Here is a 12,385-nt window from a genome sequence, read left to right on the forward strand (position 1 = left end):
CTGGAGGTTTTACCCAGAGCAACTAGGCAAGAAAAAGAAATAAAAGATATCAAGATTGGAAAGGAAGAGGTAAAACTATCTCTATTTGTGGATGGCATGATATCGTATATAGTAAATCCTAAGAATCTACTGAAAACTATTAGAACTTATAAGCGAATTGAGCAAGATTGCAGGGTACAAGGTCAATATGCAAAAATTCATCATATTTTGATACCATAGCAATGAATAATCTGAAAATGGAATTAAGAAAACTATTCTATGTACAATAGCATCAGAAAGAATAAAATTCTTAAGAATAAATCTAACAAAAGAAGTGCAAAACTTACATTCCATAAATTACAGAACATTACTGGAAGAAATTAAAGAGGGTCTAAATAAATGGAAATACATCCCATGTTCATGGATTGGAAAACTTAATATTATTAAGATGGCAATATTCCCGAAATTGATCTACAGACTCAGTGCCATCCCTATTAAAATTCCAACTGGCGGGGTGCCTGCTGGCTCAGTCAGTAGAGAATGCAATTCTTGATCTCTGCGTTGTAAGTTCAAGCCCCATGTTGGGTGTAGAGATTACTTAAAATAAAATTCTTAAAAGAAAAATCCAACTGGCTTTTTTCCCCCCCAGAAAATGACAAGTTGATTTTAAAATCCATATGGAGTGGTGCCTGAATGGCTCAGTTAGTTAAATGTCTAACTTGTGATTTTGGCTCAGGTCATGATCTCAGGATCGTGGGTTTGAGCCCCATGTCAGGCTCTGTGCTCAGCGGGGAGTCTGCTGGAGATTCTCTCTCTCTCTCTCCCTCTGTCCCTCCCCCCCAAATAAATAAATAAATCTTTAAAAAGACAAAATTCATATGGAAATGCAAGGGGCCCAGAATAGCCAAAATCATCTTATAAACAAAAAGCAAAGTTGGAGAACTCACTCAATTTCAAAACTTACTATAAGGCTACAGTAATCAAAAACAGTGTGGTACCAGTTTAAGGACAGATAGATGGATTAATGGAATAGAATTGAGAGAACAAAATAAACCTTCCCATTTGTAGTCAATTAATTTTTGGCAAGGGTGCCAAGACAATTCAATGGGGGAAAGAATAGCCTTTCAACAAATGGGGCTGGGACAACTGGCTATCCACATGCAAAAGAATGGAGTTGGACACCTCTTGTGTACCTTGCATGTAAGTCAACATCAAATAGATAACACATGCAAAGGTAAGAGTTAAAATGATAAAACTCTTAGGAGAAAGAATAGGTCTTCATGATGTTGGGTCAAAGTCTTCTGAGATATGGCACAGAAGCACAAGCCACAAATGAGAAATAGATAAATTGGGCTTCATCAAAATTTAAAACTCTTTGCACTTCAAAGGACACCATCAAGAAAGTGGAAAGCCTATTCACAGAATGGGACGAAATTCTTGCAAGTTGGATATCTGATAAGGTATATGTATGCAGAATCTTGAAAGAACTCTCGGAACTCAATAATAAAATGAAAGAATAATCCAATTAAAAATGGGCAAAGGATCTGAATAGACATTTCCCCGAAGAGGCCATGTAAATGTCCAAGAAGCACGTGGAAAGATGCTTCACATCACTCGTCATGAGGGCCATGCAAATCAAAACCACCATGAGATACCGCTTCCCACCTGGGAGGATGCCTATAATATAAAAAAGGATACAATAACAAGTATTGACAAAGATGTGGAGAAATTGGAACCCTCACACGTTGCTAGTGGGAATATAAAGTGTTGTTCCTACTTTGGAAAAGAGTCTAGTAGTTTCCAGGAAGGTTAAATGTAGAGTTTCCACATGACCCAGCATTTCCACTCCTAGGTGTGTACCTAAGAGAAATGAAAAGTTGTCCCCACAAAATCTTGTGCATGAATCTTGTCATCAATGGCCAAAAAGTGGAAACAAACCCAGAGTCCATTAACCAATGAAGATAAACACAATGGGATGTATCCATATGATGGAATATTATTCGGCCTTTAAGAAGGAACAAAGCACTGATTCATGCTACCGCATGGATGATTCCAGAAAACATCATGCTCAGCGAAAGAAGCCAGACACAAAAGGCCACATATTGTATGATTCCGCTTATGTGAAATGTCCAGAATAGGCAAATCCATAGAGAAGGAAAATAGGTCAGGGGTCGCCCCGTGCCGGGAGGACCAGGGGAAATGGGACCAGCTGGTAAGAGGTATGGCGTTTCTTTTTGGGGGTAATGAACGTGTTCTAAAATTGAATATGGTGATGGTCACGCAATCTTGTGAATATACTAGGAATACACTAAACACCTTTAAATTGTATACTCTACATTGGTGAGTTGTATGGCATGTGGATCATAGCTCAGTAAAACTGTTAGAGAAGAGAAGGCAAAATGCTTAGCACATCAGTCTTACATATTAGCAGGAGGCCGGTGGTGCTGGGAAGACACTGATGTGGGAGCCAGGAGACCCAGTGCTGTAGGGCCCCCCTCTCCCTCCTGTCTGGGAGCATGGAGCCAAGGGCCCACAGTGCTCTTGTGGACCCATACAAAAGTTTTAATTTCTTTTAAAATCAGAAGAAAAACACACCATACACAAAAATAAACTCCAAATGGATGAAAGACCTCGATGTGAGACAGGAATCCATCAAAATTCTAGAGGAGAACATAGGCAACCTCTACGACATCGGCCAGAGCCACCTTTTTCATGACACATCTCCAAAGGCAAGAGAAACAAAAGATAAAATGAACATATGGGACTTCATCAGGATAAAAAGCTTCTGCACAGCCAAGGAAACAGTCAAAAAACCTAAGAGGCAGCCCACGGAATGGGAGAATATATTTGCAAAGGACACTACAGATAAGGGACTGGTATCCAAGATCTACAAAGAACTTCTCAAACTCAATACGCGAGAAACAAATAAACAAATCATAAAATGGGCAAAAGATATGAACAGACACTTTTCCAATGATGACATATAAGTGGCTAACAGACACATGAAAAAATGTTCAAAATCATTAGCCATCAGGGAAATTCAAATCAAAACCACACTGAGATACCACCTTACGCCAGTCAGAATGGCAAAAATAGACAAGGCAAGAAACAACAATTGTTGGAGAGGGTGTGGAGAAAGGGGATCCCTCCTTCATTGTTGGTGGGAATGCAAGTTGGTACAGCCACTCTGGAAAACAGTGTGGAGGCCCCTTAAAAAAGGGGCCTTAAAAAGCCATCGCACTACTGGGTGTTTACCCCAAAGATACAGACGTAGTGAAGAGAAGAGCCATATGCACCCCAATGGTCATAGCAGCATTGTCCACAATAGCTAAATCGTGGAAGGAGCCGAGATGCCCTTCAACAGATGACTGGATTAAAGCTGTGGTCCATATATACAATGGAATATTACTGAGCTATCAGAAAGAATGAGTTCTCAGCATTTGCTGCAACATGGACGGCACTGGAGGAGATAATGCTAAGTGAAATAAGTCAAGCAGAGAAAGACAATTATCATATGATTTCTCTCATCTATGGAACATAAGAACTAGGATGATCGGTAGGGGAAGAAAGGGATAAAGAAAAGGGGGGTAATCAGAAGGGGGAATGAAACATGAGAGACTATGGACTATGAGAAACAAACTGAAGACTTCAGAGGGGAGGGGGTGGGGGAATGGGATAGACTGGTGATGGGTGGTAAGGAGGGCACGTATTGCATGGTGCACTGGGTGTTATACGCAACTAATGGAGCATCGAACTTTACATCAGAATCCGGGGATGTACTGTATGGTGACTAACATAATATAATAAAAAATCATTTAAAAAAGTAAAAAAAATAAAATCAGAAGAAAAAAATAAATTTTTAGGTGAAGAAGAATTTTAATCTATAACGTTAATATATTTGTCTTTGGCCAATGCAAGTGTAAAATGTAATTTTTAATTTAATTTTTTTTTTAATTTAGGAAGGACCCCAATAGGCCAAAGTGCCAGGACCCACAAGGTCTGAACGTGGCCCTGGGTATTGGTCTGAATTTGACCATGAATGTTTTCTCTCTCCAGATTTTGAGAAAACAATGTAACATTAAAGAAAGTTCAAAACAATTCATTCAAATCCATCCATTCTAGCATGCCACCAATTCTTATGTTTTTATCCCCCTTTCCAGTTCTTGGCTATCAGCAAACATCTCTTTTAGTGGGTTCTAATCTTGGTACATCTGACTTGCTGTGTGGTCCCGGTTGGTCACTCAGTGGCCCTGAGCCTTATTTTCTTCATCTGTGAAGGGAGCTGAGGGTCCTGCGTCTCAGCATAGAGTCTGGGGAGGAAGCCGCAGGAGCCCCATCCAAGCCTCCTGTGACCTCGTGATTCTTTGGAAGGGGTGATGTGAGTAAGCAGGAGTCCACTCCTTAGCTTGAATCTCAAGACCCTTTGTGATCTGGCCCCTGCCTTCCTTCTCAGCCTCATCTGCCAGCACACCCCTTGTCTGATTTGCATTTATATGGGGCTGGAAGGACGTTCAGGACCCCAAAGGGGCTTCCAGGGACCTTCTTAGAGAACTTAGGAAGCTTCAAGCAGACACATGAATTGAGAATGCTGGAAGTTTCCAGATCTTTTTCACCCCCCAACTCTTATTGGTTCCATTTTGACACAAAATCTATATCCTTGCTGGGATTAGCAGTAGAATCCTTAAACCTGGGGTTGCAAGCTGACCCTAAAGGTCATCCAATCTAGTGTCCCAGGGGCCGGCTGGGTGGCTTCAGTGAGGCTAGAAGGAAAGCAGCAGGGAGGGGCGGGGACTGTGGCTGACTCCAGGGCGCGTCCCGCGTCTGAAGGGGGCAGCATCTGCCTGGCTCATCTGATCGTTGCTGTGTGGGCTGTGGGCCCAGCGATTCTGGTTCTTCAGCTGGATTTGTAGGCAACATTTTCCCTCCGTCAGGATCCTGTATGTGCTACTTTATGACACAGGGCCAGGAGGCTGGGCCATCTTGCTCATCACGGTATCCTTCGTGGTCAGCACAGTGCCCAGCATCAAGGAGGCCCCAGAAGAGACTGAAAAGTTGCAGTTTCTTATAGGCCTAAAGTTTGGGTGTAAGACATTCATTCATTCCTTTGCTCATCTGTTTGTCCAATCACTCTTTTGTTTATTCATTGATACACTCTTTCAGCAAATATGTATTATGCACTCACTATGTACCAGACACTGTTTCAGGTGGTAGGGGTCCAGTAGGAAGAGAGATGGGCAGTCAGGGGAGGGACCTTTGGAATATTAAATAGATTAGCCAGCAAAGGCCTTCCTGAGAAGGTCACATTTGAGGAAGGCGATAAAAAAGAGGAAGGGTTAACCATTCAGCTATCTGAAGGAAAAATGCTTCAGGCAGAAATGGCAGTATGTGCAAAGGCCCTGAGGTAGGGGTGTACCTGGCACGTTTAAGGATCAGCAAGGAGGCCAGTGTGGATGGAGCCCAGCAAGTGAGGGAGAAATGTACAGGAGATAAGGTCAGGGAGTTGATGGCCTTATCGGCCATGGGGTGGACTTGGAGCATTCTGAACAGAGAAGGACATAATAATCCATCATGGGTTATAACAGGATTCTCTGGCCATTGTGTGGAAAAGGGCAGAAACAGGGAGACCCAGGCAGAGGCTACTGCCTCAATTGAGGTGGGAGATGGTGGCTGGAGCTGCAGAGTGGGTGAGAAGTGGTTGGTTTCTAGATATACCGCCAAGCCAGAGCCACAGATCAGATGTGGAGGTATGAGGCAAAGAGAGAAATCAAGGTTGATGCCAAGGTTTTGGCCCGAGCATGCGGGATGGAGTTGCCATTTCCCGAGCTGGGTACACACTGAGCATGTGGGGCGCGCCCTCATGGCGCTTACAACCTGTGGGCCATCCATCCAAGAATATATGCAAAAAGTGGAATCCTAAGGTGACTGGGTGTCGGAGAGGGCCAGCGTGCCGTGAGAGCTCATAATAGGGGAAGCATGGCCCCGGCAGGGGGAACAGCACATGTGAGGCCTCATGGTGGAGTGTCGGGGCTGAGTGCAGGGGTCCCCATGAAGGAACTTGGGCTTCATTCTTTGGAAGGTCATCGGAGGGTTTGAGCAGGTGTGTGTATGCCTGTGTGCATGTTGACGTGATCAGAGCCATGTGTCCGGAGAGTATCCCTCTGGCGGCAGTGGTGTGGAGGTCTGGGGAGCCCAGCGAGGGGTTGCCCTCATCCCGCTGGGTCTGGATGGCATGGGGGCTGTGGAAGGGGCCTGAGGGCTTGGAGCAGGTGGGAGCCACCTGGCAGGACGGGTTGGATCAGGGGTGAGTGCGGAGGCGACCTCCCTGGTGCTGTTTAGCTCAGTTTGCAGATTCGCTGTCCGCAGTTTCCCCGGGGACATTGAGTTTCTGGGAATAAGAGTTAGAGGTGCTCGGGACCCCACGCCCTGGCTCAGTGTCGAGGCTCAGAGAAGGGGATAGGCAAAAGCCTGAAGCTCTCACTTCCTCTCACATTCTGAAAACCCTTCTTTTCTTTTTGAAGGTGAAAAATGTCGCAGCTTCATTGACCTGGCCCCAGCATCGGAGAAGGGTAAGTGTGGCCCCCGCTCAGGTGTGCAAGCCCAGTGCCCCTCAGAGACACTTCCTGCCCAGTGGCTTGCCGCAGCCCCGCGAGGGTTTTTCCAGCAGCGCCCCTGGGCGATGGCTCCCCAGAGAACCATAATCCTGCCAAGCTCCGAGTTTCTCGAGCAGTTGGGGAGGGGAGAGAGGCGGGTGGAGGGTCATCGTGTCCTCCCCCTGATTGGGGCAGTCCTGGAGTCATTACACTTTCATTGTCATCAGTTCCGGCGTGCACCAGGATTTGGTGGGAAGAAGGACAGGTGTGCAGAAGTTGGGGTCAGGCTAGACCAGTGTGGGGGGCACTGCATCCAGCTGCAGGATTTGGCCTCAGCGGCAGGAAACCAGATGCCCCGTGTCTGTCACTCTCTGGTGCATGGGGCCCAAGAGCAGAGAATCTGACCCCTGGTGATTCGCGTGTGGGGCGAGCACAGCAGTTAGGATTCAGTTTAGCTGCAAGGAACGGTGGTCCATAAGAGCTGGCTTCAGAGGAGAAATGTGCATTGCTTTTATAAAAGTTTGAAAGTAGGCAGTCTAGTGTGGCTCTGTTCCAGAACCTTGCCGTCTCCACCATCTCTGTGCTTTTGCCTTCATGGTGTAAGATGGCAGCCGGTGCTCTGGCTGTCACACCTGCTTTCCAGGCAGCAGATTAGAGGGGGCAAAGGAGAAAGGGCAAAGCTTGCGTGTCAACTCCAAGGTTCCTAGAAGTTGCCCACAGCACCTGCTCATGTCTCCTTGGCCAGAACTTGGTCTCAGGGCCAGACTCAGCTGCAAGGGAGGCTGGGAAATGAGGCTGTTATCCTGGCAACCATGTGCTCAGCTAAGTCAAGGGCTTTATTATTAAGGGAGAGCAAGAGAGCAGATGCTAGAAGATGTGCTGCCAAAGGAACTTGGGTCTTGGCCGCCTCCCCACCTGCTTACCCCCTGCCGCCAAGGAGGACAGCGGCCAGGAGAGAGCAGGTATGCTGGTGTCTTCAAACAGCCTGGAGACTAGGAGAGTGCTCTGGTTCTGGGCGTCAGGGTGGGGAAACTGAGGCAGAAATCCAGTCCTCAGATCTGTTCCAACAAGGGAGATCTCTGTGTGCCTGGCTCAGGAGAAATCCTTTAGTCCAGGGCTTGTGGATACTCACGCCCCCTGCTGGTGGGTCCCTGCAGTGTCTGGAGGGTCAGGGACCCGGAGGGCCTGCCTCTGACCCATCCTGGGTGTTGGCAGAGGGGGTTCCGTGGGGGGTCCATGTGTCACGGAGGCCGGTGATGTTCGTGTCTCGCAGACACTGTCCCCTCGGTGAGCTCCGTGAGACGGGGACCCTCAGGGCCAGCCACTCCCCGCTGATCAGGCTTTCTGCGGGGCGGGCGGGGTGGCAGGTGGCTGTCTCCTCAGTTTCCTCCCCGGCTTCCCAGCGACCGTGCCCCGTTTGGCTGCTACAGGCGGCCACCCCTGAAGTTTGGAGCTGAGCATCTGGGCCCCGGTTTCTAAGCTGCGGTCGAGAGGCACAAGGAATACTACTGCTAATGCATGGGGGATGTGCGCTGAGCGGCAGTCCCTGCGTGCCCCTCACTGTGTTCCCAGCACGAACTGAGGATCCCCCCCAACAACCTTGTGAGGAGGGGGCTGACAAACTCACCCCACTGCCAGATGAGGAATCTGAGCCTTACACACATGAAGCCACCTCAGTGTCCCTTCTCATGCGGGGCAGAGCCCAGGCTTCAGGCTCCTCCGTTGTCCCGCGTCTTCTAAGCCCGTATCTGGAGGCGGCCCCTCGCCAACGCTCAGCCGATAACCCCCAAGACCTCGGAGCTCCGGGACCACCTGTGCTGCCCCTCTGGCTTCCAGGCAGCACGGCCCATGTGTGCACATGTCAGCGTGTGTGTGTGTCGGGTTGAGGGGGAGCGTATGCATGCACGAGCAGGTGCACGCAGGTCTCCTGTGTGCGCATGCCCACACGCTGGTGGCTGAGCTTGCACATGCGCGTGCCCATGTGAGCGTGTATGTGCTTGTGTGCCTGGCTGAGCCTGTGCATGGAGGAGGAGGGCGTGTCCACGTGCAAGCATGCATGTGTGTGCACGTGTGAGCGTGTGCGGAGTGTGTACACGTGTGTCCATGTTCAGCGGCACGTGAATCGCTCGTCCTCCTCCTGGAGACATTTGACCTTTATTCCTGCTTCTTTTATGAGGACCGAGGGCCCCAGAGAGATTGTATCTTTGTGTTTTACTGGCCTTGTGATTTTTCTTTCGGGGCTTGGCGGCCACGCCACGGCCCTTCTGGCTGTGTATATAAAAACGTTTATAAGGAGGTTGAGTGGGCTGGCTTTGCCGCCGAGTGGCAGGATGATGTTCGCGCACTCACTGCCTGTCGAACACCTCAGCTGTCCCTTGGATCGGCGGGGTTCATCGCGCAGGCCCCTGACCTGGCGCTCCAGACATGCGTGTGGGACTGTGGTGCTCGTGGGTCCATCCCCGTGCTCGCCTCTCACTGTGATGGTCCGTCTCACAGATGAGGCCCCCGAGCCACGGAGATGGAGTGTGTGGTTTGAGGCCACACAGGGTGTCTGGGGCTGGTGTTTGAGCCCAGGTGTGTTCTCTCCCAAAGCACACTCTTATTCTGCATTCTTGTCCCTGTGCCCGTTCCCTCTGTGCCTTACCTTCTGGTCTGCCAGATATGGTAATAATCGTGGCGCTCACGCTAACTGGCTTTGCGCAGTGCTTACTGCGTGCCGGGCACTGTTCTGAGACCTTTACACACACTGGCTCATTTTAATCCTCCTTTTACAGGTGAGGAAACTGAGGCATAGAGAGTTAATTGACTTGCTTGAGGTCAAGTTAGGACGCTGGGATTTGAACCTGAGCAACTGGGCTCTTAAATGCCTGGTTCTTCTGCTGAAAAGCTAGGCTTTCCAAGACTCTGTGAAAGAGTGTGTGTGTGTGCATGTGTGTGTGTGTGCACGTGTGTGAGTGTGTGATGTGTGATTCTTCCCCTTCCTCCTTCACTGAGACCTCTGAGCTGAGTTCAGAGTGTTCTCAGATAGTGCTCCCCTTCTTTCCTTTACCTCCTTCCACCTGGCAAGCCATGGTCATGCTTCCAAGGCCCTTTGCAAACAGCACCCCGTCTTTGCCATTTTTTCCAACAGCTTCTCACCTCTTACTTTCTGACCCTGTCCCCTGGAAAAATATTTGTCTGTCATCAGTATTTTTACCATGGCATGCGTTTTTCTTCGTTTGTACCTGACCATTGTAGTTTTGTACTTCTCGTGGGAAATATCTTTTTGTTTTATACTAGCCTAAGCCACAACCATTTTTCATCTGGATTCCTGTCACAATCTCTTAACTGCTTACCTCCTTCCATTCTTGCCCCCTGATTCACTCGTGCCAGAATGATCTTTTTAAAGCATAAGTCATCTCATGTGAATCCCTGTTTAAAGCCCTCCCTTGACTTCCGTCTCACTCAGAGAAAAAGCAAATGTTCTCACTGTGGCCGTGAGGTCTGTGAGATCCGGCCCCAAACTTCTGGGTCTTCATCTCCTGCCATCTCCCCTCTCTCCCCACACTCCAGCTCCCCCAAATCCTGACTGTTTCATGAGTCAGCCAAACTAGTGTGTGCCTCAGGACCTTTGCACGTGCCATTTTCTGCTCTCGGAACACTGTTCTCCCAGTTCTCTGCACAGCTGGTCCCTCCTTGTCATTCAGGTTTCGGTTCAAGTGTCACAGCCCCAGGGAAGCCTTCCTAGAAGCATCTCCTTGTCGCAGCACTTCCTCCTGCCAAGTCCCTCTCCACCCCTGCACGTCACTTATTCCTGCCTGCTTACCTGATGAACAGAGGGTCAGCTCCACAAGGGCAGGGGTTTGTCTCCTTTGTGATTCACTGTGTCCCTAGTGCCCAGGAGCAAAGCCTGGTGCTGTAGGGGCCCCACAACACCTGTTGAATGGATGAAAAATAAACATGGATTTTAACAGTATACACTCTAGTTGTAAAAATTATAATGACTCTCAAATGCATAAATGAGAAATAAAAAATCTCTTCTGAGCCCACTGCATATTCCCTAATAAGGGTTTGGTTCATTAGCCCTTGAAGATGATGGATAGATAGATAGATAGATAGATGCATATATATATATTTATATATAAAATCATGAATTGCTTTTCATATCAATACATAAAACCACCCTCATCTTTTGGAACAGCTATGAAATATTCCATCACGTAGAGACAATTCGTGTAAGCAGTTCACTTGCTGGACACTGTGATTGTGCTCCCGCTCCCTTGCAGGCCTTCAGTATCAGAGCTGAAAAATAGTAACTTGTACACACGTCCTCCTCCTTCACAGGGCTGGGGCCCTCCGAGGATAGCAGTGGCTTCTTATTTACCTCCGGGCCTCGGGGGTCCAGCCCAGCCCTGGAGCCGCGCTGGCGGAATAGTGGCATGAGACTTGAACGAAGGCCGTGGGAAACAGAGGAGGAGGGCGAGTTAAAGATGCTTGAGCAATTTGTGAAGATGAAATGTGCAAACGCAGAGAAACAGCAGCATCCGTATGTTGTGAACTTGATAGTGAAAATGCAGAGGGAACGCTCCTCATGCTTTCTTGTCTTCCTCTCCCCTGTCTCTTGAAATCTCAGTCTCTTATTCACTGGGGCAGGATTCTCCTACCAAGCAATTGTGACCAACTGGGTAGCCTTCAAACCTATTGTACTGGTCAGCGACATCCACCATAATGCTGCGTAACAAGCCATGCTGGAGCTCAGGGGCGTTCAGCATGTATTTTTTGCTCACATGTTTGTGGGTTGACTTGGTTGTAGGTTGTCTTGGTTCCAGGATGTAGTCTGGGCTCAGTCACGTCTGTTCCGTGTGAGTTCACTCTGGGGGCCAGGTAGAGGGGACAGAAATGCAAGGTGGCAGGACACCTGGGTGGCTCAGTTGGTTAAGGGTCTGACTTTGGCTGGGATCATGATCTCTGGGTCCTGGGATGGAGCCCCACGATGGGCTCCTCGCTCAGCAGGGAGTCTGCTTGTCTCTCTCCCTCTGCCCCTCCTCCCGTTCGTGCCCTCCCTCTCTCTCAAATAAATAAATACAGTCTTAAAAAAAAAAAAGAAATGCAAGGTGGCTAACGGCACAAGCACATGTTAGACCTTTGCTTGCACGGCGTCTGCTAACACCCCACTGGCTAAAGCAGGTCACGTGGCTGCGTCCAACATCAATGAGACAAGAAATACACTGAGCTCAGGCTTCAAAGATGGTTGGCAGCTGGTGGTGCTGGAATTGGCTCAGGTGGATTTCTGGGGGTATGTGTGCATGGACCTCGTTGATTTGCTGCTCACGGTCTCCCTGGTCATTGTCTTCCCAAAGTGACCTATTTATTTCTCCACGAGGGACCTAAACGTTTGGGTGGGTTCCCTTGCCGAGCACCAACTGAACGGCCTCTGCGTGCCAGTCATTCTCACACATGCCTTTCAGTTAGTCAAATGTTTCCTTAGCACCTGCTGCACGGCAGGCTCTGGGCTAGGCATTGGGGCTGCAAAGATGAACGAGGCGGAAGTCCCCGCCCCACCCGTGTGGGAGACAGCTAAGGAAATGCTTAGCAGGCATGGTGGAAGGGCTCCGGTAGAGGAAGGAAGAACCCACCCCTGCACTGGGAGAGGCAGGAGGGATGTGATTCTGCCACCCGAGATCCCTGCAAAGAGTCCATGAAGATGTCTGGGTTTTCCTCCCTTTACACTATTAACAGGATACCCCGATAAGGATCGGTTCCAAGGCACCTGTCAAGGTGTGATGTGGGGAATGTCCCCAGTTCCTAACCCCCAGTTTGGAGCTTTCCCTTACGGG

The 12,385-nt window shown here is 48.8% G+C and overlaps 1 protein-coding gene across 1 annotated transcript in view; it reads left to right on the forward strand.

Moving 5' to 3' along the window:
* GSG1L (GSG1 like) overlaps positions 1-12,385 on the forward strand; it is a 174,672-nt gene that overhangs the window by 17,389 nt on the left and 144,898 nt on the right. The window contains exon 2 of the mRNA XM_002926591.4: positions 6,498-6,545. The gene's annotated coding sequence lies outside the window, so the exon portion shown is untranslated. The remainder of the gene's footprint in view (positions 1-6,497; positions 6,546-12,385) is intronic.

Source organism: Ailuropoda melanoleuca, chromosome 10, assembly GCF_002007445.2.
Source record: "Ailuropoda melanoleuca isolate Jingjing chromosome 10, ASM200744v2, whole genome shotgun sequence".
In the NCBI taxonomy this organism is placed as follows: domain Eukaryota; kingdom Metazoa; phylum Chordata; class Mammalia; order Carnivora; family Ursidae; genus Ailuropoda; species Ailuropoda melanoleuca.